Source organism: Pelodiscus sinensis, chromosome 20 (genome assembly GCF_049634645.1).
Source record: "Pelodiscus sinensis isolate JC-2024 chromosome 20, ASM4963464v1, whole genome shotgun sequence".
In the NCBI taxonomy this organism is placed as follows: domain Eukaryota; kingdom Metazoa; phylum Chordata; order Testudines; family Trionychidae; genus Pelodiscus; species Pelodiscus sinensis.
The window spans coordinates 3356176-3382812 of NC_134730.1; the positions used below are offsets into that span (position 1 = coordinate 3356176).

At 45.8% G+C, this 26637-nt stretch overlaps 1 long non-coding RNA gene across 1 annotated transcript; it reads left to right on the top strand.

Annotated features, from left to right (window-relative positions):
* The first annotated feature begins 16880 nt into the window (after positions 1-16880).
* LOC142819123 (uncharacterized) lies at positions 16881-25738 on the top strand. The gene is made up of 4 exons (XR_012896873.1): positions 16881-16955; positions 18537-18687; positions 23781-23845; positions 25460-25738. It is a non-coding gene; the product is annotated as an uncharacterized LOC142819123 (long non-coding RNA).
* Positions 25739-26637: the final 899 nt, after the last annotated feature.

Genomic DNA, 26637 nt, shown 5'->3' on the forward strand with positions numbered 1-26637 from the left:
TTACTTCTGCACTGCCTGCAGAGCTGGGTGGCTAGAGATCAGAGGCTAGTGGCCAGGCACCTGGCTCTGTAGGTGGCATTCTGGCAGGAGTAGCACAGAAGTAAGGGTGGCAATACTACACCATGCCATCCTTACTGGTGCACTGCTGCTGGTGGCAGCTCTGCCTTCAGAGTGGGGCTCCTGGCCAACAGCGACCGCTCTCCAGCTCTGAACGCTGCGTCATCTCCAGCAGCAGCAAAGAAGTGAGTGTGGCAGCATCGCAATCCCCCTACAATACTTTTTACAACCTCCCCATAAGCCTTTTTTGGGTCAGGTCTCCTACAATTAAACACCAAGACATTTCAGATGGAAATAGCTGAAATAATGACATTTTTTATTTTTAAAATCCTATGACTGTAAAACTGACCAAAGGAGACAGTGAATTTGATAGGACCCTAATCATAATATATCCTTTCTGTCCTGAAAATTTACGAATCTTTGAACGAAAAACTCTATTGGAGGCAAAGAGAATGCAAGAAGATAGGTCAAAAAGCCCTATTTCTTTTAAATAAAACCAAGTCCTTTGAGCTGAGGATGGTATTTTTATTCGCCCAAAAAATTAAAGTGACAAAAAAAATTCTAGTGACAACCACTCCTGATTCTGCTCTTGAGTCAGACTTTAATCCTAACAAGGCCTTCGTTTGAATGATTGCCCTGCACCACCTTTGCATTTAAATGGAAGGTAGCTCACATTTTATGTGTTGCTTTATGGGGGGTTCTTCGCATCCTTAATGCCTAACCATTCAATAATACGCCGCTTTGCAGGACCCAAGAGACAACCTTCCAAGCAGTATTGGTTCTTTTATTTCCAACACAGGAGTAGTTAAGAAACTGTCTACACATCAATGACAAATTATTTCAATCTGAACAAGAAATAGGGCAATAAAGATTGCACCGTCTGAAAACTTACAAGAAGCTACCGACAGAAAAAGATAAAAAGAAGCAGAAGAAAAATCTCTAACTCTCACAAATGGAACAAGGTAGCTAATTGGTATAAATGAGGGTTGCTTAAAAACCAGACCTGGAAATTAATTGCAAAGTTCTCGCCTTTCTGTCATTAGTTCCAGTGGCTCCATTTGCACGGTCGCTAAGGATCCATCAGCTGTTTCCAACACGAGCCTCCCATTTCTGAGCACTTGTCACCTGGCTGGGGACGTGCACAGCTCAGAGCTAAGGGTTGCTGTGTGAAATCCCGCTCCCGCACAAGCGTGTTTCTTTATATATTTTGTAGGCATTAAAAAAAACCAACCAGCTAAAAGTGCCCGGGGGATTGGGTTGTTTTTAGACTCTGAATGTGGGGGACTGCCCTGGCCACGTCTTAAGATTAGAGTAGATGGGAAAGCCTTCACATTTCTGTTCCCCCTTCCTAACACACCTAGTCTTGGTAGTCCATTTGGAGGGTTGGTAGTGCTTGGTTATGAAGAATAATTGCTTCCGCTGCAGGCCTTGCTGGATGAAGGCCTGTGACCTGTATTATACAGGAGGTCAATACACAGAGTGGGTATAATATGGCCCGTGGGCTGAATTTAGCCCATCTAACATTTCTGTCTGGCCTGTAGTACAGCGGGGTGCTCAAGAAGTCTGTTTGCCTGCTGGGACATATGCCACTCCTGTAAGCAGCTGGCTACTGCTGTCATGTCTCTGCACGCCCCTTGTGGGGAGAGGGGCATGGATCTCCATGTGCTGTCCTCACCACCTCACAGCAACGTCCACACAGCCCCCATTGGCTGGTTTGGGTACTGCCCTGTGGCTGGGCTCCTCGGTGCTACAGTAGTACAAATACCTAATTATTATAATACTGGCGGGATCATGGCTTATGGATCTCTCTAGGTTCTGAGCTTTGGTTCAGATAAGCATTCAGAAGTCTAGATACTTCCCAAAGTCTTATCTGAACTACTGTGATCGCTTGGTCTATCAAGTGGGGTAGGGGATGTTATGTGCATGGCCTTGCGTGCAGCAGTCCTGGTGCTCTTTGGAAACAGTAAAATGGAATCCTGCCCCTTCTGAAGCTGAGTGGAAGTTTTGAGTCAAAATTTCACTCTAGGAAAATAACTTTACTGCTGCAGGAACCAGATAACAGAGACTTTTATAACCTTAACAAAAGCTTGGTGAATCATACAATCATAGAACCATAGAGCTGGAAGAGACCTTAGAAGGTCATCAGTCCAGCCCCCTGCTCTAGGCAGGACCAATCCCAACTAAATCAACCCAGCCAGGGCCTTGTCAAGCCGAGACTTAAACACCTCTAGGGATGGAGACTCCACTACTTCCCTAGGGAACCCATCCCAGTGCTTCACCACCCTCCTAGTGAAATAGTTTTTCCTAATCTCCAACCTGGACCTCTCCCACCTCAACTTGAGACCATTGCTCCTTGCTCTGCCATCTGTCACTACTGAGAACAGCCTCTCTCCATCCTCTTTGGAACCTCCCTTCAGGAAGTTGAAGGCTGCTATCAAATCCCCCCTCACTCTTCACTTCTGCAGACTGAACAAACCCAATTCCCTCAGCCTCTCCTCATAGGTCATGTGCTCCAGCCCCCAAATCATTTGGTGAATCATATTTTTTGGTGAAAATTTTGTGGCAAAGATCTGGGTTGCCTCTTACTGCACTCATAGGGTATGTCTAGACTACATGGCTCCGTCGACAGAGGCATATAGATTAGGCTACCCAGCATAGGCAAAGAAGCGGGGATTTAAATAATCCCCACTTCATTAAAATAAACATGGCCTCCATGCAGTGCTGACGATCAGCTGATCCGGCCCAGCGTGGCAGTCTAGACGCAGATCTGTCGGCTGGGGAAGCCTTTGCAAACCGATCCCTTATGCCTCATGAAACGAGGTTTACAGGATTGATTGGCAAAGGCTTCCCCAGCCGACAGAGCCGCATCTAGACTGCTGCGCTGGGCCGGATCAGCTGATCGTCAGCACTGCATGGAGGCCATGTTTATTTTAATGAAGCTGGGATTACTTAAATCCCTGCTTCTTTGCCTATGCCGGGTAAACTAGTTTACATGGCTCCGTCAATGGAGCCATGTAGTCTAGACGTACCCATACATGCTGGTTTGCTCACCCCTAGCAAAGTCCACACATGGTAGATTACTTTTCTCTAGGCAGTGAGAACAGACTTGAGGAAATCTGTTACTCTTGATGAACAAGCAAAAATGTCTGTCCTTACCACTGGGTGTGGGTGTGATTTGACATGTGGACATATGCTCTATGGAAATTGAGTGAAGGACATGACTAAGAAATGGAGATTTCCAAAAGAAATGTTTGGCTCCCAGAGTTAAAGATATTCTGAAATCCTGAATTTTGACATTTCTGATCTTTGGAGGGGTTCACAATGCGAGCTCCAACCTTGAACCAAATTGTGCGAAAGGTCCCCTCTCTTGATAGTAGGTGAACCCCAAATCCCGGTGCTCTAAACTTTGGAGAGCTTGAGACCTAACTTTTAAGACTTAATGCCTGGATATAGTTGTAATGATGGTTACAACTCATCACCCACCCCTTTGTGCTTTTCAGTGAAATCTTAGCTCCACTGGGAAATGGACATGAGATGCTTACAGAAGCAATAAAATACCTCGGCAAGTACTCAGTCTGTGCCTTATATGAATATTTCCTACTAGAGCTGAAGAGGATTCTGTGCTGGGTTTCTTCTACGTTTATGCAACAACAAGGACTCTGGAAAGGAAATAAGATTTGAGCTGATGGAGAGTAAGGGGTGCGATTCGGTCTTATCCTTGTGTTTATTTTTTTCAGGAACTAAGGAAAATGGTGGCAAAACTGATTATGTGCCTTGCAACAATTCCCCCTTGGGTCTTCACAAACTGGAAACCTTGCTTTGCTCATAGGTAGAATTATTCCAGTAGACAAAAGGGTAGCAGCCTGTGCCTTTTCCCTTTGATTTGATGCCTTTTAAGTATGGCAGTGTAAGACATAGGTCAAAAATGTATGCCACATGAGCAGGCAACCTATAGGCGCTCTGGGAGCAGGGAAATCTGTCTGAGACAGTGGCACAAATGAAACCACAGAGCAACCAAGTCATTTAAGACACAAGCTGTCCATTCCTGCTGACAGTTGGGCTAGTCAGAGCCAAATTCTAACTTCTGAAAACGGCATCACAGTGAACCTACACTAGGCTGGGGAGTAGCAATCTTCCAAACATGGAGCCAGGTTGCAGAGCTGCAGATAAAGGTCTCAAGTTACAGTGGGGGAGGTCTAGGTTAAATAATAGGAAAAACTATTTCCCTAGGAGGGTGGGGAAGCACTGGGCTGGGTTCCCTAGGGAGGGGGTGAAATCTCCATCCCTAGAGGTTTTTAAGTCCCGGCTTGACCAAGCCCTGGCTGGGAGGATTGAGTTGGGTCGGTCCTGCTTTGGGCAGGGGCTGGACTCGATGATTCCTGAGGATTCTCTGATTCTATAAGTACTGAAGTGGGGAGCGGGGGGTTTCCAAAGAGGCTGGAGAGAGGCTGTTCTCAGTGGTGGCAGAACGAGGAGCAATGGTCTCAAGTTACAGTGAGGAAGGTCTAGGGTGGATATTAGGAAAAACTATTTCCCTGGGAGGGCGGTGAAGCACTGGGATGGGTTCCCTAGGGAGGGGGTGGAACCTCCATCCCTAGAGGTTTTTAAGTGCTGGCTTGACCAAGCCCTGGCTGGGATGGTTGAGTTGGGGTTGGTCCTGCTTCGGGCAGGGGGCTGGACTCGTCATAAGGGTGTCACAGGGAGGAGGGAGAAAACTTGTTCATCTTGGCCTCTGGGGATAGAACAAGAAGCAATGGGCTTAAACTGCAGCAAGGGAGGTTTAGGTTGGACATTAGGAAAAAGTTCCTACCTGTCAGGGTGGTGAAACACTGGAGTAAATTGCCCAGGGAGGTTGTGGAATCCCCGTCTCTGGAGATATTTAAGAGTGGGTTAGATAAATGTCCATCAGGGATGGTGTGACGGGGTGCCCCCGTCCCTGGGTGCGCCCGCAGACAACCCCGAGAGCCGGGGGAAGAGAGCGGAGACTGGCTCGCTCCCCTGGCAGTGCGGCGCATGCACCCAGGTCCGCCCGCCACATTTAAAAAGTGTCCGGACCAGCGGGTCGGAGGCGGAAGCTGCGGAAAGCGTGGGGCCAGCCGGGACGTCCCAGGGAGTGACCGCAGATGCCGGCTGGGGGAGGACCCCAGCGGGGGCGGCTGGGAGCAGAGAGACAGCCAGGGTGTCCCTGCGGATGAGCGCGGATGCCGGCCGGAGGAAGCCGGCGGAGAACCTGGGCAGCGGCGGCGGAAGCAGCTGGGAGCACAGAGCAGGTCCAGGCGCCCCAACAAGTAGCCGCGGACGGCGGGCAAAGCGGCCCCCAACACTGAGAGCGCAGAGACGAGCGGCAGGCGCCGCGGCAGGGCGACCTGGGGTGCCGAGTCGGCAGAGGCGGCCAGGGAGGTCGCTAGGAGGCGAAGGACTGGGACGCCAGTGGAAGAGCGGTCCAGACCCAGGATGTGCACTGGACCCAAAGGCGAGACAGCCCAAGACGCCGGCCCCTTGAGTGGCACTTCCGACAGACCTGGAGGGGCCGTGAGTAACCCCCTGACGGGGGCCAGGTCCTCCCCATCCCCAATTACGGGGACTCTCCCCCAACCATGGGGAAGCGGACGGCTTGCTGGGCGGTAGGTTGGTCTCTCCCAAATAAGTTGGCGTAGACCTCGACCTAACCCCCCCTCAGAGCGCAAGCCTAGAGCAAAGCTAGGGAGTGGGGCCTCCGTGCAGTAAACACGAGGACCCATTCCCACATGAGTTTGGCGGAGGAAGGGGGAGGATCTGTGACAGATGGTCTAGACAGCATTTGGTCCTGCCGTGAGGGCAGGGGACTGGACTCGATGACTCTCGAGGTCCCTTCGAGCCCTAGGATTCTATAGTGCTGCCACTGCAGCCCCAGGGCCACTGAAACTAGAGCTGTGTGATTAATTCAAACCAAAACCACATTTTTCAATATTTCTAGAGAATCGGGTTGAAAAAATGTTTTTTCTCTACCTGAACTAAAACTTGTTTCGATTCTGAGCATTTTTCATTTTTTAAACGAACAGAACCAAAATGAGAGGAAATGTGGAAACGAAAAGTCGTTTCAAATTGAAACCTCAAAACACTTTGAAACAGGCTATTTTGATTCTTTTCAGAATTTTGTTTTCCAACCAAAAAAGTTTGGTAAAAGCAGCACAAATTTGGGAAATGTTTTAGTGTTGCTGAATCCGCATTTTTTGACTCAAATATTGTTTTGGTACGAACCTCACGCACAGCTCTGACACACACTGAGGTGGCATTTGAAGGGCTGCGTTTACAGGGATTTGGGCCAATGGAAATTGAACACGAATATTCACATTCTGTTTTGCTTGAGTGTGAAACCCTGAGATTTTCATGTCAAATTGCCTCAGAGTCCCTTGGAACTTGGCTCAGCTTCCTTCCAACTCTCGCAGAGCCTGACCTGGATTTTGGCTTGGAAACCAAGCTGAAGATGGGCAAGTCTAACTTGGCCTTTGGTTTCATTGCTGAGCTCTCGTTGTGGGCTATAAATCAAATACATCACACGTTTACAAAGGATCTGGAATGTGTCTGCAAAGAGTAAGGATGCCACAGGGCCGCTTGTGTGACAAGGCCATCCCAGCTCAGAAAGATCCTATCAATTCAATTTCCTTGGTGCACACAGGGGCGCTAGAGATGCTGGAGTTTTTAGACCAATCACAGCATATAGAGATTCTCTGTGCAGTTGATTAACTGCTCTAGACTGCTTTGTCTTCCCTTTTAGTCTTCAGTTCTATACTCCAGGAAAGGCCTTGGGCTACTAACTAGCACAAGGTCTAATCCCGAGAGAGACTAAACAGCCTCATCTTCTGCTGAAGGAGGGTGATGGTCCTCAGCATTGGCAGAGAGTAGGAGCCACTTTGTGCAGAGGGACAAGGCACGGCCCATGTTCTCTGGTAGCCTTCTTGTGAGAGCTGACGTCACTCACAGGCTGGGATGAAGGTCACCCAGAAGGAGTTCACCACTTTGGAGGCTCAAGCCCTGGCTGGGATGGTTGAGTAGGGGTTGGTCCTGCTTTGGGCAGGGAGCTGGACTGGATGATTCCTGAGGTCTCTGCCTGCCTGGGATTCTATGATGCTAATCCAGCTCTCAATGCCATCAATGGAAAACTCCCAGCTCCAGCTGCTCAAAAGTATTTAGGCATCTAAATTCTATTGATTTCAATAGGAGTTGAGCACCTAGAAACCTCTGAGGATCTGGGCCCCAGTGACTTCAGGACGAACAGGATTAGGCTGACAGTTTGGACTTCTTCCCACCTTACCTGATTTCTGGCTGCACTGTTGCAATACCTTGCACCTCTTGTATTATTTTAAGCACGGGCAGTTTCCTCGGAAAACCTGTTTTCATTGACTGAAGGCCACTACCGCACATACTTCTGCCTGCCATCCAAGCCGATTTCTCCAGGTAGCGGTGAAGTGATGAAAGCTGGAAGGTTTGTTCTCTCCTGAACTCTGTTGTGTAGCTGTGCAGCTGCTTCCTGGTGATCTAATTCCTCTGTGTTGACTCTTTCATCAGGAAGGAGGGATAGCAGTTCATAAATTCAAGGTAGAATGACGTGCAGTCCACGGCACATTCCCCCACTAACGGCTACTTCTCTCAACCCCACCACAAAGATTTTTGTATTTTTTTTTTTGCAATAGCAAGTTCAGGTGTTTGCTGAAATGCTGAAAAACCAGAGAAAACCCACACTGCCCACTCTTGCTATTCCGTACCAGATTAGACCAAGGTGGCAAATACAAATGTTTTTAATGATGGGAGGGATGTTAATGTGTTTGGTTTATTCATAACGGGTCAAGTCCTGAATGTCTCACTCAGACTAAACTCTCGAGGTCTCACTCAGAGTTAATTCTCTGGGCAAAAAGGGAGCATGATCTTTGGGATTTGCCTTAATCACACTTTCAAGGGCTAAATGAGATGCAGTGAACTTATCAGCTAGTCATTCGCCTCTGGAAACTTGTATTCAAATACTGATTGAATGAATTACAGCCGGGTGATCTCTCTCCATCTTCTGGTTAACACGGATGTACCCTGCAAAATCCCCACCCCGTATTGAAACAATAGGGTCTAGATTCCCTCGTGAATTCAACTGGGCAGAACAAAGTCAGAACAGATCTGATGTTTTGGCATAAGAGAAACCTATGTTGGCAAGTACATTTTTCCAGTCCAGACCCAAATAAAAATGAGCTGAATTTTTGGTCATGGCAGCTGATATCTGGATGGTATTGAAACCTCAAAACATAACAGCAAAAATTGTGGTCTAGCTATCTAGGCACAGTATTGCTCTTGCAAGGGTCTGGTGGCTCAGAAAAGATTTAACCCAATCCTGCAGGAAACAGTGAATAACCAGGCTCATTAGTAGCTTCAATGCCAAATGCTGTGATCAATCACACTATTGGACAGGCCAATAGAGAGTTAGTTTGGATTTACACTACAGTAATTGAGGGCTGTAATGTGCCCTTCTTTGTGTGTAATAAATAACAAGCCAACATTAATCTGTTCTTGGTCTTGGGCTCCTTCTGACAATAATTTATAGGGTCTCTTTCCTGCTTGGACTGGCTTTATTTTGGGTCTTGATTTGGAACATGAGTTGGAAAGGCCTCCTTATTGAAACTGGAAAGTAAAAACCAACATAAAACTCAACGTGAGACAGGACACCGAGGCAGATGCTAAATAGGCATAAAATATGAGGGGAGTCATTATTGTATTCCTGCCATGATATTAAAATAGATACTTCAATAATGAATTAGAGCTTGTGCTCAAAATGTCAATATCTTTTGGGGGCTATTTGCTTTCTTTTATTGCTCTGCAATTGTGTTTTTCTTGCTCCTGGGGCATCTTTTTAGAACAAGAAGAAATTCATTCAAAATTACTCTGCTGTCTGGCTAGATCCCTGCCAGCATGTTGTGGCTTTTAGATATATTTGTGTGCTAGCTTGCATGCTGTCCAACTATTAGCAGTATATTCAACCACTCCCAAAGCAGCAGGCTGGCAGAACATTTGGAAGGATGCTGTTAAAGTGAATCTCAGTGCACTTTGGAGTGTTCATGCCAAAACTACATACAGAGACGAAGGCCTAAAATTTAATTAGGTTTGGGAGGATTTGTTTTTTATATTGGTAAATGTTGATTTCACCCTCCAGACACCAACAAAAAAAAAGTCCAGTTGAAATTCACAGATTGGCAAAGCAAGAAACCCGCTGCTTGAGAACTTGTTAGAGTTTGATTTAAGGATATTTACTCTGTATATTTTGATGTGTGATATTGACAATTTATGCTCACTGTTATAGAACTTTAACCTTTTGTATTTGAAAATCTATTGATGTTAAATAATTATTGGCTGACCACCTCCACCATAATTTGAGGAACTGTGGAAATGTAAATAGATGTGTATGTTAAGCTTTATTTTTGTTAAAGAAACGGTAGACAAGGTCCTTACGAAGAAGCTATGTCACTTTTTTCCATTGGTATTCACTGCACAGCATGTGAGAAAGATTCTCATACTTGAGTCATTCAGATTTGTTACCTAAAAAGAGGAACTCTCCTAGATTGAGATGTCAATAGAAACAGGTTTTAGAACAAAATTATAAATTAAACAGTAATACATCAAGACCAGATGGTATTCCCCTAAGAGTTCTGAAGGATGCAAATATGAAATTGCAGAACTATTGACTGTGGTTTGTAACCTATTGCTTAAATCAGCCTCAGCACCAGATGACTGGAGGATAGCTAATGTAATGCCATTTTTTTCTAAAGAAGTCTCCAGAGGCAGTCCTGGTAATTATAGGCTGGTAAGCTTAACTTCGGTACTAGGCAAATTCGTTGAAGCTATATAAAGAACAGAAATATCAGATCCATGAATGAACAGTAGATCGGAGAAGAGTCAACATGGCTTTTGTAAAGGGAGCTCATGCTTCACCAATCTATTAGAATTCCTTGAAGGGATCAACAAGCGTGTGGACAGCTGTGTGTGTGTGGGGGGAGGGGGGGTTCCAGGTAAGATGGAAAGCGCTTGAAAATGTTCCATACCAAAGTCTCTTATGCAAAATATGCAGACACGTTGTGAGAGGGAAGATCCTCTCACAGAAATTAGAGGAACTGGATTCAAAAACTGGAAACAAAGGGAAAGAATAAATGGTCAGTTTTCATAGTGGAGAGAGGTAAACCATGAGGTTCCCCCAAGGACATGAACCAGGGCCAATGCCGTTCAACATATTTGTAAATGATCTAGAGGAGGTGGTGAACAGTGAGGTGGTGAAGTTTGTGGCGAATACAAAATGACTCATAATAATTAAGTTCAAAGCTGACTGCAAAGAAGTAGAAAGGGCTCTCACAAAACTGGGTGACTGGGCAGCCAAACGGCAGCTGAAATACAATGTAGATGAATGCACACTGGAAAATGTAATTCCAACTGTACACACAAAATGGTGGCATCTCAAAAAAAAGGGAGCTTACAAAAAGTGGAAACTTGGACAGATGACCAGGGAGGGGTATAAATGTCTAGCTCAAGAATGCAGGGGAGTTATCAGGAAGGCAAAAGCACAACTGGAATAGTGACTCGTAAGGGATGTGAAGGATGACAAGAAAGGTTTCTACAGGCATGTTAGCAAGGAGAAGGTGATCAGAGAGGGTGTGGGGGCCCAACTGGATGAAGGCAGTAACCTAGTGACAGATGATGTGGGGAAAGCTGAAGTACTCAATGCTTTCTTTGCCTCTGTCTTCACGGACAAGGTCAGCTCCCAGACTAATGCACTAAGTGACGCAATATGGGACTAAGGTGGACAGCCCTTGGTGGGGAAAGAACAGGTTAGGAACTATTTAAAAAAGCTTTTTAAAAGTACATAAATCCCTGGGTCCAGACTTAATACATCCGAGGGTACTGAGGGAGTTGGCAAATGTCATTGAGGAGCCTTTGGCCATTATCTTTGAAAAGTCATGGAGATCGGGAGAGATCCCGGATGACTGGAAAAAGGCAAATGTAGTGCCCATCTTTAAGAAAGGGAAGATGGACGACCCAGGGAACTATAGGCCAGTCAGTCTTACCTCAGTCCCTGGAAAAATCATGGAGGGGATCCTCAAGGAATCCATTTTGAAGCACTTGGAAGAGGGGAAGGTGATCAGGAATAATCAGCATGGATTCATGAAGGGCAAGTCGTGCTTGACCAATCTGATTAGCTTCTATGATGAGGTAACTGGCTCTGTGGACATGGGAAAGTCAGTGGATGTGATATACCTTGACTTTAGCAAGGCTTTTGATATGGTCTCCCACAATATTCTTGCCAGCAAGTTAAGGGAATGTGGATTGGATAAATGGACGGTAAGATGGATAGAAAGCTGGCTGGAAGGTCAGGCCCAGCGGGTAGCAATCAATGGCTCGATGTCAGAACGGCAGTCGATTTCTAGCAGCGTGCCCCAAGGTTCGCTTCTGAGACCAGTTTTGTTCAACATCTTTATTAATGACCTGGATGAGGGGATGGATTTCACCCTCAGCAAGTTTGTGGATGACACTAAGCTAGGGGGAGAGGTAGATACGCTTAAGGACAGAGATAGAGTCCAGAGTGACTTGGACAAATTGGAGGATTGGGCCACAAGAAATCTGATGAGGTTCAACAAGGACAAGTGTAGAGTCCTGCACTTGGGACAGTAGAATCCCAAGCATTGGTACAGGCTGGGGACCAAATGGCTAGGTAGCAGTTGTGCAGAAAAGGACCTGGGGATTAAAGTAGATGAGAAACTGAGTGAGAACAGTGTGATCTTGAAGCCAAGAAGACAAATGGCATATTAGGTTGCATTAAGAGGAGCATTGCCAGTAGATCCAGAGATGTGATTATTCCTCTTTATTTAGCTCTGGTGAGGTCACATCTGGTGTACTGTGTCCAGTTCTGGGCCACCAATTACAGAAAGGATATGGATGCATTGGAGAGGGTCCAGCGGAGGGCAACCAAAATGATTAGGGGGCTGGTGCATATGACCTATGTGGAGAGGCTGAGGAAGTTGGGTCTATTTAGTCTGCAGAAAAGAAGAGTGAGGGGGGATTTGATAGCAGCCTTCAACTTCCTTAAGGGAGGTTCCAAAATAGGATGGAGAAAGGCAGTAGTGATGGATGGCAGAACAAGGAGCAATGGTCTCAAGTTGCAGTGGGAGAGGTCCAGGTTGGATATTAGGAAAAACTATTTCACTAGGAGTGTGGTGAAGCACTGGGATGGGTTACCTAGGGAAGTAGTGGAGTCTCCATCCCTAGAGGTGTTTAAGTCTCGGCTTGACAAAGCCCTGACTGGGTTGATTTAATTGGGATTGTTCCTGCCTTGGGCAGGGGGCTGGACTTGATGGCCTTCTGAGGTCTCTTCCAGCTCTATGGTTCTATGATTTTAATTGGTTGTTATCATCCTCAAAAGAAATGCCAGAGTCATCATGAAGAGTTTTCTGAAAATATTGCTCCATGCAAAGCAGCAATCAAAAAAGTTAAGAGACTGTTAGGATCCATTAGGAAAAGAATAGGTAACAAAGCAAAAAGATAGCGACACTAGATAAATCCATGGTATAGCCACTCGTTGGCTATGTCTAGACTGGCAAGTTTTTCCACAAAAGCAGCTGCTTTTGCAGAAAAACTTGCCAGCTGTCTACACGGGCCACTTGAATTTCTGCAAGAACACTGACTTCCTACTGTAAAAAATCAGTGCTTTTTGCGGAAATACTATGCTGCTCCCATTTGGGCAAAAGTCCTTTTCTGCAAAAGGGCCAGTGTAGACAGCTCAGATTTCTTTTGAGCAAAAAAGCCCCGATCGCGAAAATGGTGATCGGGGCTTTTTTGCGGAAAAGCGCGTCTAGATTGGCACGGACACTTTTCCGTAAAAAGTGCTTTTGCGGAAAAGCGTCCGTGCCAATCTAGTCGCTCTTTTCTGCAAATGCTTTTAACGGAAAACTTTTCCATTAAAAGCATTTCCACAGAATCATGCCAGTCTAGACATAGCCGTTGAGTATTGCATGTCGTTCTGGTCACCCCTTCTCAAAAGACATGTATCAGAATTGGAAAAGATGTAGAGAAGGGCAACAAAAATGACTAGGGGTATGGAATTATTTCTTTATGAAGAGAGACTAAAAAGACTAGGATGGTTGAGATGAGAAAAGAGATTATTAATAGGAGATAAGCTAAAGGTCTATAAAATCACAAATAGTGTAGAGAAAGTGAGTAAGGAGGTGTTAATTATTCCTTTACATAACTCATGAATTAGCGGTCACCTAATGAAATTAATAGGAAGGAATATTTTAAAAAACCCAACAAGGAAGTACTTCTTCACACACCGCAAAGTGAACGTATGGAACTCATTGCCAGTGAATGCTGTGAAGCCAAAAGTATAATTGGGTTCAAAATGGAGTTAGATAAGCTCATGAAGGACAGGTCCACCAATGGCTGTTAGTCAAGGTACATAAACTGCCACAACCAATGAAAACTAATGGAATGATGTCATATCAGAGGGAGGTCTCATGTGGGGTTTCACGGGGATCTATTCTGGGTCTAATGTGGTTTAGTATCTTTATTAATTTATAATGGATGTAGGATTAGAGAACATACTGATCAAATCTGCAGATGACACAAAACCAAGAGGGGACGCGGGGGTTGCCAACACTTTGGAGGATGGAGCTAAAATTTGAAATGGTGTTGATAAATTGTAGAACTGGGCTATAGGCAACAAAATGAAATTCAACAAAGGCAAATGTAACACTTCACACTTAAGGGCTACGTCTAGACTGGCATGATTTTCCGGAAATGCTTTTAACAGAAAAGTTTTCCATTAAAAGCATTTGCAGAAAAGAGAGTCTAGATTGGCACGGACGCTTTTCCGCAAACAAGTCCCGATTGCCATTTTTGCGATCGGGGCTTTTTGCGCAAAACAAATCTGAGCTGTCTACACTGGCACTTTTGCGCAAAAGTTTTGCGCAAAAGAACTTTTGCCCGAATGGGAGCAGCATAGTATTTCCGCAAAAAGCACTGATTTCTTACAGTAGGAAGTCAGTGCTTTTGCGGAAATGCAAGCGGCCAGTGTAGACAGCTGGCAAGTTTTTCCGGAAAAGCAGCTGATTTTCCGGAAAAACTGGCCAGTCTAGACACAGCCAAGGTGTGTCTAGACTACATCCCTCTTTTGACAGAGGGATGTAAATTAGACACTTCAAAATTGCAAATGAAGCTGGGATTTAAATATCCCATGCTTCATTTGCATAATCGCGTCATGGCGCTCTTTCAAAAAAGTGCTATTTCAAAATTGAAACTGCAGTCTAGATGCGGTTGTTTAAAAAATGGGGTGCTTTTTTGAAAGAACCTGTAAACCTGTCCAAATAGCGCTTTTTCAAAAGAGCACCATGATGCAATTAATCAAATTAAGCACAGGAAATTCAAATCCCGGCTTCATTTGCAATTTCCAAGTGCCCAATTTACATCCCGCTGTTGAAAGAGGGATGTAGTCTAGACATACCCTTAGGGAAGAAACCCAAATGCACAAATGCATAAGGGAGATAACTGAGTCAACAATGTGCTGTTGTAGAAAAAAAAAAAAAAAAAAGCAAACAATTTCAGGTTTCATTAACCGAGGCATGGGAAGAAATGATTTCACTCTACTTGCTGCTGGGTAGGCCTAAGCTAGAATGCTGTGTCCAGTTTCAGATGTAAAGAATCTGGAAAGTGTCCAGAGGTAAGTGACAAAGATGATCAAAGGAATGGAACGCAGCCATGAGCAAAGGCTGAAAGGACTGTGAATATTTGGTTGGAAAAGGGGGAGATCAAGGAAGGACGTGATACTGTTATTCCAATACTTGAAAGGCAGCCTTAAACAAGATGGAAAAAGGTTGTTCTCTCTTGCCACAGAGGGTGGAACAAAAGCCAATGGGTTCAAATGACAACATAGTGGATGTAGATTAAACCCTAGGGGTGCATCTAGACTGGCAAGATTTTGTGCAAAATCTGGCCACTTGAATTTGTGCAACAGCACTGATGTTCTAATGTAAGAATTCAGTGCTTCTTGTGCAAATACTTTGACGCTCCCGCTCACAGATAAGCTCTCTTGCACAAGAATACTTGTGCAAGAGGGCCAGTGTAGACAGGCACCTTAATATTTTGCCCAAGAAAGCCCAATGGCTAAAATGGCCATCGGAGCTTTCTTGCGCAAAAGCGCGTCTATGCTGGGCACGGATGCTTTTGCGCAAAAGCACTTTTTGCGCAAAAGCATCCGTGCCAATCTAGACACTCTTTTGCGGAAATACTTTTAAAGGAAAAACTTTTCCATTAAAAGAATTTCCACAAAATCATGCCAGTCTAGACGCAACCTAGATCTATAGCTACACTGGAAGCTTCTTGCAGAAGAAAAGTTGTTCTTCCACAAAAACTTGCCAGCTGTCTACACTGCATGAGCATTCTTCCAGAAGTAAATTTACAGTATAGCATTGTAAAACAGGGCTTCTTCCAGAACAGTTATTCCTCTCCCTATGAGGAATAAGCCCTCTTGTGCAAGAGCTCTTCCAGAAGAGGGCAGTGTAGACAGGCAACATGAATTTCTTGCACAAGAAGCCCCTATGGTTAAAATGGACATCAGAGCTTTCTTGTGGAAGAGAGCGTTTACACTGCCATGGATGCTCTTGTGCAAAAGCACATGGCAATGTAGACGCTCTCTTGTAGAAGAGTTTTTGCACAAGAACTCTTCCGCAAAAGAGTTCTTGCCCAAAAAGCTGCCAGTGTAGACATAGCCTAGGGTTACATGTATACTGCAGGCTTCTTGCACAAGAACAGCTGTTCTTGTGTAAAAACTTGCAGAGCATCTACACTGCATGTACATTCTTGCACAAGTAAATTTACAGTACAGAATCAGAACAGAGGGCTTCTTGCACAAGAGTTATTCCATTCCTCACGCGGAATAAGCCCTCTTGCGCAAGATGGCAGTATGGACAGGCAACTTCCCATAAAATGGAGAGCTCAAAATGGCCATCAGAGCTTTCTTGTACAAGAGAGCGTCCACACTGCCATGGATGCTCTTGCGGAAAAGCCCATGGCACTGTGGACACACTCTTACACAAGACCTCTTGCACAAGACAGTTTTTGCACAAGAAGCCTGCAGTGTAGATGTAGCCTCCAATAAATTGCCTTGTTCTGTTCATTGCCCCTGAAGCACCTGGCACTGCCTATTGTCAGCAGACAGGCCCCTGGGCAAGAAGGGCCATTGGCTTGACTCTCTCTGTTCTTAAATATTGATATTATCTCTCACCATTATAGAACAAAATTGGGCTTTGCCAGGCCTAAATGTAATACAGGAGAGGCACACCTAGACTATGCTACTTTAATTAGAGCACTGTGATTTCCACCTTTTAAATTATTTTTGCAAAGAACTCTATGCTGGCAAACCAAGTTTATCTATTCACAGGAAAGATGTAAGAGAGGTAATAGCAATACAAGCTTCCCTCCTCCAGCACAGCTATGAGTGCTGTGCCAGCTACCTTCCTGTAGCCTGAATAGTCTCAGGCCTTGAGAGTAAGGCCTCAGCCTGAGAATTTGCCTGGCCAGAGCTCGCCAGAGCTCCCCAACCCTCCCTGCCTGCCTACCCCTAAACCCTACTCTCTGTCAGGAAACCTCTAGCAACTAGGCCTCTCCTGCTTCACAGCTAGAATAAGAATGAATGAGTTCCCAGGAGCCCTTATTTATACAGCCCCAGCTGGGCCCTAATTGGCTGTATCTGCCTCAGCTGTGGGCTCAATCATCTCCGCCCTCTCCCAGGGCTGGTTTTAACTCTTCTTAGGGAAGTGCAGGGTAGGTGCTCCCTCATATACCCTCTTGTTCACAGCTTCTGCTTTGCAGACACAGTAGAGAGACCAAGGACTGACTATGTTGTGAGTTCTGCACAGTTCTACTTAGGGTCTTTTCAGGCAAGGACTGTACTTGCCCAGCTGTTGAGCAGGAGGGACCTGGCTACCAGGGAATATAGAGGCTTGCTGAGCAGGGCTGGGGAAAGGCAGGCAGGGCTGGGGAGCTTTGGCCAGGCAAACTCCCAGGCTGAGGCCTTGCTCTCAAGGCTTTAGGGTATTAGAGCTGAGGGAGGCAGCAGGTCCCTCCCCCGCCAATGATGAGTGGTCATGTCGGACTGCAGTTTGCCCCTAGGTAAGGGACTAGATGATGACTGGTGGTAGGGTCCCAAGGCAAGGTGGGTTTGGGGGTTCCCTGAGGGGGAGGACCCCAGAGTGTGGGGGCACTGCAGCAGGGCAGTACCAAGAGGGGAGGATGCTGTGATCTGGGAGGGATGTGGGCCCTAATGTAAAGTTGCAGAGCTATTAACATAAATAGGATACAGTAGGTGAGACACTAGCTGGAAGGGGTCAGGGCTGGGGGGGTGTTGAGGGAGGAGGGTTCAGGAGTCAGGGCTGGAGGGTATTGAGGTGAGTGTGGGGAAACAAGGGTGCCATTTCAGGAGGGTGGGGGCCTGCAGCCTCACATATTGGGTCACTGCTGCTCTTCTTCCTCTGAGGGAGCGGAGGGTGGGGGAGAGTGCACAGGCTGCTGCATCTTCCTCTGCCCTGCCCTCCCCTCTGCATCCAGGAGCAAGAGGAAGGCACAAGAGGAGCACTTTCTTCTTGCTCAATGGGGGAAAAGGAAGAAGACTCTCTACATGGAGCTAGGCTTGCCAGATGGTTGAAACAAAAATACTGAACGCCACCCCTCCAAAAAAAAAAACACAGGGGGGAAAAAAAGGGGGGGAGGAGGCCAACGTTTTTGAGGGGGAAAAAAAAGGACGCCAAGGATTTATTAAGCAAATAATAATAATAATAATAATAATAAAATTAAAATAAAACAGCATGTCCCCTTTAAGAGTGAGTGCAGTGATAGGAACAGGGGAGCAATTGAGCACTAAGACCCAGGGGAAAGCATTGCTTCTCCTAGGTCTTTTTGCCGGCAGCCATTTTGTGTCGGCAGCCTTGGGGAACCAAGTAAGCATGGGGGCTGGAGTTGAGGGGCTGGAGGTGTTGGGGGGCATGGGAGGCTTGGGGGGGAGGGGAGGCTGGTTGCTGAGTGTTTGTAGGGTTACTAGGTACTCGGCATTTTTGCCTCCTGGCCAGGGAAAAATTCAGAAAATACCCGACATCTCAGTCCGAAAATATCGGACTGTCCGGGTGAACACCGGACACCTGGCAACCCTACAACAGCTGCTGTCCCCCCACTCTCCCAAAAGGATGCTGGGGAGAGGGGAGTTAAGGGCTGGGGCAGCTCCAGATGGGGGGGGCGTGCACACCCCCAGACAGCCCACCCCTTTCACCTGCCTGGCTACCTGCTGCTTAGCAAGGCGGCCTACAGGAAAGCCCGGAGGCCAGCCCAGCTGGGAACAGCTGCACCCGAGGCCCCCAGCTGGCTGGGTTACTTTCACCTCTGGTCTCACGAGAAAGATAAAGGGTATCAATCGTCCTGTTTCTCATCATTAGGTGACAAAGTCGCAAAACCAGCAGGACTGGCCTGTATAAAAGAGGACGGTGGCCACCCTAGGCCTATTCCTGTCATTGCCAGAACAGAGCTAGTTAAGGCTAAAAGGGGCTGTCTGATTTCCTGTATGCCATTGGCCTGCAACCCCCCACAGTGAGTATTTGCAGCAGGGGTGGGGAACCTTTTTTGCTTCAGGGGCCACTGAAAAATCAGTCGGGGGCCACACTCAAAAACCCCTCACTGACATGGCGCCCAACTGAGAAGGAGAAAGACCCTTCCCACATTTCCCTTCCACACCAGAGCCTAGAGCAGCCCAGCCTAGTAGATTTTGTGTGCTCCAGCCCCAGGGTTAAGTGATGAATTTACCATTTGTAGATGCCTTGCCACTGAGTAGAAGCTGGTTGGAAAATAGGAGGGTTTTTTCACAATACAAATTTTGAGGGGAGGAAAAATTTGGTCTAAGACATTTGTGGAACATATTGAATTTTTCTTGCAAAGCATCAAAAAGCAAAATATCTTGGCCGAAGCCATCGGTTGGTGCAGGGAAAGGGGGCATCCTGGGAGCTCCTAGCTTTGGTGCATCATGGGAGGAGCAGTCTGGCCAGAAGGCCCGACCTAGGGAGGAGAATGGGAGTGTGGAGCCCCCAAACAATCACTCCCCTCAGGAGTCACAGCAGGATTTCGCATCAAAATATTCCAGATTTCCTGTGTTCAGTTCTTCAGAGAAATACGTTCCCCATGGAAAGTTTTGTCCTGCCCCCAAACCTCACTTTCGATCCAAAAGCAATTTTGATGGAACTTTTTTTGACCAGCCTACTGCTCAGGGCCTAGTTCTCACTTACCTTAAGGCCCCTTTATGCCACTCAGGATGTGCGGAAAGGGCCTTAAAGTGGGTGTGACCATAATGTACTCACACTGTGCGGTCCCTTTGCACGGCCAGAATGGTGCAAAGAGGCCTTCGTGTGAATGGCAGCCAGTCTTTCTCTTTGGAGTAATTCACTGAGCTGCCATCACACTGAAAAGACGCTTCCTTATCCAAATACTAAATGTTACTCTCCCTAGAAACTGAGGGCGACATAGTTAGAGGTCATCAATCAGATTTTAATATGTGTATGTTGCCTGGACCTACAAAGGAAATACCTCCATGCTAGCCACAGCTCGAGGGAGGAGGAAATAGTAAAGATCTCTATTGCATTTGCCATTAACATCATCTCCTGTTCTACTTTAACACTCTTAGAACACTTACACACAGACCTTCAGCACGTCCAGGTGTACTGAGCAAACCAATTCAAGTAACTACCCAGGATTAAACCAGTCATTATTCCAAGCTAATTCTGAATGTCTAGTAGAAGCTACTATGGGATCAAATCAATTATAGGGATCAAATCAATTATAATTAAACCTGCCCATATCGCATTTAATATATGATTTTAATAGCACCCCCCAAATGCTAAAAAAATGCATTTTCTCCTTTTTAAGCCATTACTTAGGTAATGGAAACAGCAATCATGAGCGAAGATCATAGCTGAAGAGAGGATGTAAAAGTTGCATATATTACACCAGTAACAGCTGCCATGGCTTTTTCTTCTGTATTTCTTGCTTTTAATCCCCCCCTCCCCACACTGAAGGCTGGGATATTTCTGCTCTTAAAAAGAATGTTTTGCCTCACCTGGCCTGTGAAAATAAATGTCTTGTTCTGAAATGCCCTGAGCAGGTCTGGGGAAATACTGCACTAAAAATAATAAATAAATCGGGGACTATTTCCTTGGATTTTTAAACAAATCACTTCGAGTTCATCCCCTGTGACATTCCCTCTTAAGGTTTGAGCCAAAGACCATTGAAACTGATAGGAGTTGTTCCACTGACTTCCTTTGTCTTGGGATCAGACCCATAATGGGTGACGTTCACTCCAATGCGGAGGCCTGGGCATTGCTTATGCTCTCCAAATAGGGCACCATGTGGTGCACGGGGTCTTGGGCAGGGGTGGGTTTCACCAGATATGAATGTTTCAGACTAGATCCTGCTGCTAGGGCCACCCATGCACACCCCAGCCGTTTCTTCCAGAGTGACACTGTCATGAATTCCAAGCCAGTATTCTGACTGGGTCCGTACACTGCTCCCACACTCTGAGATCCTTCCAGCGATTCATTAAGCAGCATGATTAGAAAAAAAATGATGTCGGTCCAAGTTTCTATTCAGGAGTGGTGGGTTTGCAGAAAGTTTGGTGGTGCCCAGAATACCCAGAGCCTGAACCCTTCCCCCGTCAAACTAGACCTCCCCCCCACCCTGTCTAAGGCTCTGAAAGGGAGTTTTGGTACTGGGTGCAGACTCTGGGTTGAGGCAGGGGATTGGGATGCAGGATGGGGTGCAGACTCTGGGACAGCATTTGGGTGCAGGAATGGGTGAGGGGTCAGGCTCTAGGAGGGAGTTTGGGTGCAGAAGGGAGTCTAGGGTACAGGCTCTCGGCTACAGCAGGAGCTGAGGGTGCAGGCTCTGGTAGCGGGTGGGGGTGCAATGCTTATCGGGGCACCCCCCTCTGGCAGCAGCTTCTAGGTGTGGGGAGCCAGGGGTTTCCTCTCCCAGGCACGTCCCCACTGCTTCCCATTGGCTGTAGGGGCACTTGGGGAGGGGGCAGCATGTGGGGACTCTCCCACCCACCCAGAGCTGAGGGACGTGCCAGCAGCCGTGTAGAGCAAGTGGCCAGAAGTCACTTCATCCCTGTGGTGCTGCTAATGGAGGTGCCCTGGGCTGTTTCAAATCACTGGGAACAGCCGGCAAGGCCAGGGGATGCATCGGAGGGAGTGTGCTGGGGTGGTAGGTGGGGTGGGGCAGATTGGGGGAGCTGGGTCCCAGGCCAGGAATATTCACCCTGGGCCCATAGAACTTGTGACCCTTGCTCTGATTTCACCTGGATAAGAACATCTAGGCAGTAACTCTGACCTCCACGTGCAGCCAGATTCTGATCTCCTGACTCACTTTGCTCCAGCCTATGAATCCCTTATTCCCATTGGCTAATTGGTTACTCCCACGAGTAGAGTAGTCTCGCTGAAGGGGTCCATTCGTGGGGCGTCTGCTTACCTGTAAGAGGAAGGCGTTCAGAGGGGCGTTCAGAGGGGCGTTCAGAAAGGTGTCTGTGTAGCACCTTTCACAGACATTGTGCCTCATAGGTATGTAACCACTGTTTGTAGTCACATATCAGAACAGGGGCCACCATCAGCAATCCCACGAAAACGCTTTTAGAATCGTGGATGAAAAGGACTTAGCCCCAGATCTTAAGATATCTAGGCCCTGAACTCCCAAGGGAGCATCTAGGCTAAGGACAAAATACGGCCCAATCGTTGGCTGGTAAAATCAACGTAACTCCACTCACTTTCCCACAACCGTGCCAGTTTACATTTGCTGAGACTCTGGCTGTGTTATTTTTAAACAACAAAATCTGTAGAAACATCAAGAAAACACACCCAGCACCAAGACCTATGGCAAGAGGCAGGTAGGGACCAAAAGTTATTTAAAAGCTTGATTAAAGGACGCACTGTCCACCAGATTTAATTTATTTTGAAAAGCCCAAGCAGCTTTGATTTGCAAGTGCAATTCTCCCATCTGCTTTCAGGCTTTATCTCTGGAGTTCAGGAACAAAATATATGTCTTGTGGTTAATAAGAATTTGTTTAAATGGGTCATATGATCAGGTGATTAATAATCACTATACTCTGATTGTACTCATTCTAATGATAACGTATAGACCTGCCGTCCCAGCCCAACGCATCTTTGGGAAAGCTCATAAAATGGGAGATGAACATTCCTGTGGTTTAGATTAAAGCAAATGGGTTAAGAAACTAGCCACAGCGAGCTAGAATTTACTGCACAGTGAAATGAGCCTTATCCAGCTCTATTAATCTCTGTGGGTTTGTGCCTATGGCCAAAACCTTCTAAAGCGAGTGCTCAGACCATTCCATATGTAGGCCCTTAGCTAAGTGGCAGTGGAGAAGGATGCTCTTTCAGTTAAAGCCATGAGCTAGAAGACCCAGGGTACGTCTAGATGGCAGGCTTCTTTCGAAAGAAGCTTTTTTGGAAGAGATCTTCCGAAAAAACTTCTTTTGAAAGAGAGCATCTACGCTGCAAAAGCACATCGAAAAAGCGATCTGCATTTTCAAAAGAGAGCATCCACACCGAATGGACACTCTCTCGCATGTAAGCTGTGATTACTATGGAGGGAGTGGGCACCAGGGCACCTGGGCTTTTTCCTCTTTCCTCTTCTTTCGAAAAAACTCCCTCTTCCGCATCCACACACAACTTTTTCCGAAAGAGCTCTTTTGGAAGAGGCATTCTTCCTTGTAGAATAAGGTTTACCAATGTCAGAAAAACCCCTCCGTTCTTTCCATTTTCTTTCAAAAGATCGCAATGGCAGTTCCGAGAAAAACCCTGCAGTCTAGACACACCCTCAGTGATCAGACTCCCAGGGTGACAAAGGGTAATTCACAGAGGTGAAGGGTTTCAAAAAAAGAAACAAAAGCTAGGCCCCTCCCTGAGGTTCAAAAATGACAAGCCCCACCAATGGCTTCCACCGCCCTGCTATCAGATTGTACTATGCTTTCATTATTGATCTGGGCTCCAGTAGGAGCTACACTGGGATAATTGAGAGCCCATCACCTTTCATACTGATCTCATCACACCACCATAAATCTGGAGTAACTCCACTGAAAGCATTGGAATTGCTCTAGCTTTGCATCAAATGCAATTGAGATCAGAATCTGGTCAAGTCAGCTTACTCTTCCTGAAAGTCTCCTTCTGCTTTGAGTTTCATCACAATTCTCCCAGTACAAATCCTTGGTAACTCCTTTGACTTCAGTAGAACTGCTCCAGATTTCTGCCAGGATGACTGAGAGCAAAATTCTAGCCCAAAAATATTCAATGAGTTTTTCAATGGAATTGTACGTGATGCAGAATTCGAATTCAAAGTGCTTCATAGTATTTGCTTTCCTGATTCACTGGCAGTATCTTCAAAAATGTTGTGAACTTTATTGCTTGGCAGATATGCAAAGCAGTTACTGAAGAGGAAATTCAACCTATTAAAGGGACCTGTGATTATGTTCTCATCATTTCCACTGCTTTATGTCTTCTCATTTCCCCAGTTCACAATGGGAGCTTAAAAAGACAGCAATTTATTTGGTTGTTTTTTTAAGAAATAAATAGAAATTTGTTTCATGTCAGGAAATAATGAAACATTATTGCTTCATGTATCCCCAGGGAAGATGGTGGAGTTGATCAGGCGTATGATCCCAAGAGTCATAAAGGAACAAAAACCGGAACAGGTAACTGGTGTCATTTCAGCTTTGATCTGCTTTTCCTATATTAATGTCATGCTAATCTTTGGAGTGAGAGGTCAGTGAAAGGTTACAATCTCAGAAATGGAAATGTTGTTTGAAAAGGGAATCCTGTCCATCTGTCTGTGTGCGTGTCCACTTAAGGGCATATGAAATATTGATGATAAAAACCAAAAACTACGTTTTCCTCTCATCCTGTTAAGATTTATCTGGGCTAATTTTTGCAAAAAGTTAACTGGGCTTGCAACATTTTTATAGAGACCTCGGAGCTACATTGGAGCAAAAATTGGACTTTTTTCTAGTCCATTTTAGAACAAAAAAGAGCTTCTAGATGAGAAGGGGGAAAAGTTGCATCTGTACATGTTTTTGCTGTGAAGGGAAAATTACTTTGTCAAAAATGTGCTTGGGGGTGAAACTGCAAAATGGGAAGCAATGGCAATTTCCCCCCCTAGATAGCAGTGGGGAGAAATGGTGAATTTCTCAAAGCACTCGTATCCTATAGGCATCTGTGCAAAGCCTGGGAAACCCCTCAGTGGCTGGTGTTAACATAAAGTGCAAACTCTCCAGATAGAGTGGTTTCTGTTTATCAGAAACCTTATTACTTGGACTTGTAGAAAACTAAACATAGCTCAATTAAGATGGACTTACCTTGAAAGTATCCAAATATTTATTGCTAGGATGCCTGTGAGGTTTATTGCTTTTGCTTTCAACCCTTCTTAAGTACTCACGGCCTCCCTTATCTACACAGTCTGCAATAGCTTTCATTCCAAGGGAGGGTTCAGATTTAAATGGGTTTTCCCTTGTGCTTGGAGCAGTGGTGATCTGGCTCGGCCTTAGTGGCAGGAAGATATTGGGGCCATGGGTGGTGGAGAGGAGAGGTCGTGGGAGGCTTGCCCACGCTCTATCCTCAGGCTTCCACTTTGGCTCTGCTGTTGGACTATGGGGGCTGGAACTAGGGTGCCATCTTTCCCAGGCCTGGGCAGTACCACACCCTCTGCCTCCTGGCACTCTGAGCCTGGGGGGCTGTGGGCACTAGCCAAGCTGGGGCTAGGGTTTGGAGCCGAGGTGGAGTGTTTCAGGGGGTGCAGAAGGGGTGGGGCCTTGGTGGAAGAGGCAGGACTAGGGTACAGACTCTCTCAGCCAGCAGTTCACATGCCGCCCATGATTTGTAATATAGGGGAGGTTGCCCCTACTTAGCTGAAGTAGCCCCCAAAGGGGCACTCCCTCTCTGCCGTCCTTCTGTCCATCCCCAACCTAGTGCACTGTCTGCTAATGTGAGTACAGGCCCTTGGAGTTGACTCTGGCCACCCACTTTGGGCTATTTGTGTCATAAATTCCCTTCCTTCCCCAAGAGTATTGGCTTCATTAGCAGAGAGGAGAGTTTTGCCTTGGGGAAGATGCCTTGAAAAATGAGGACTGAGTGCAAAACCATTGACTTTAGATGTGGGTAAAGAGTGTCTGAAAGTGAGGTAGTTGTTTTCTGGTTGGGTGTGATGTTTTTACCGGTTGCCTTCAGTGCAATGCACTAGACCTAAAAATGAAAACAGAGGAAGAGCGTACACAGGAGATTTTTCCAACTAGCTTCTTCATTATTATCACAAGGGACAAACAGATGGGGACAATTTGATCAGCCGAGGAAATGCAGTGCCAAGTTGGATCCCTTCATCTGCTCTGAAATATTACATGGCATATGGCAACTGGTATTTTCTGATGTATTCCTAAGATGGCATTGTGATGACAGCATCTCTGTGGTGAGAGATATAAAATAAAACAGGCTGTGTGGCCGAATTCCAGGGAGTAATTTGAATGAAAGGCTGGGCTGACCTCATTGCCAATCAGAAGCATGTCGCTGAGATGGTTTATTAATGGGGTGAAGGATTGTGAGGCAGTTACTTATTTAAATGACATGGTCCATATGGTTATTTTTCACTATGCAAAGAGCTCTCTGCTTAACAGAGTGGTTGCTCCATGCCTGAGCAATGTGCAAAAGGAGCTATTTTTGCTAGGGAAATATTCCTAAAGGAAATTAGGATAATAAGAAATCACACACACACACACACACACACACACACACCACCCCCCCCCCCCCTCCAACCCAATCCAACAAATTCAGTTGGATGGAAGCATTTTTTTAATATATGTAAACTATTTTGGTCAACAAAAAAACAAACACAAATTGCAAAAGTCTCAATGTTTAATTTCAACAGGTTTTTAATTAATCATTACTTATTCAAAAGGGATTTTCATTTTGAGATTCTTTTGAATTTAATTTAAAAATAATTCCAGGGAAAAAGCTCAAAATCAAAATGAAACATTTAGTGTTGGGTGGAACAAATCATTTTGTTTGACCTGAACTGGTTTTTTTTGGTAAACTTTTCTGTCATTTTGGCTGAAAATTCTCAACCAGCTCTAATTGTAAGTCTAGCTGTATAAGGATTTGGGTATTTGGAGACTGCAGCTGATAGTGTCAAAATTACTTGGAATATTTGGACCATGTGGCAAATTGGATTATGTGCAGAGTTTGCAAAAGCTTATGTTACTGTTCCTAGTGCAGGTCAGGAAATGATTTCTCTTCACTCTGCCCTGGAAAAGTTTTTCATTAGACTCTTTATCAAAACAATCCCAAACTGATTTCCCCCACCCCAGTTTTTGATAGCTGAATGATTTGGGTGAAAATGGTATTATGTTTGGGAAAATGTGATTGTATTTCAAAAGCTAGTTTTGTCAAAATGAAGTTTTGATGACAAACTTTTGGCCACCTATACTGTTCCCTGTTGACA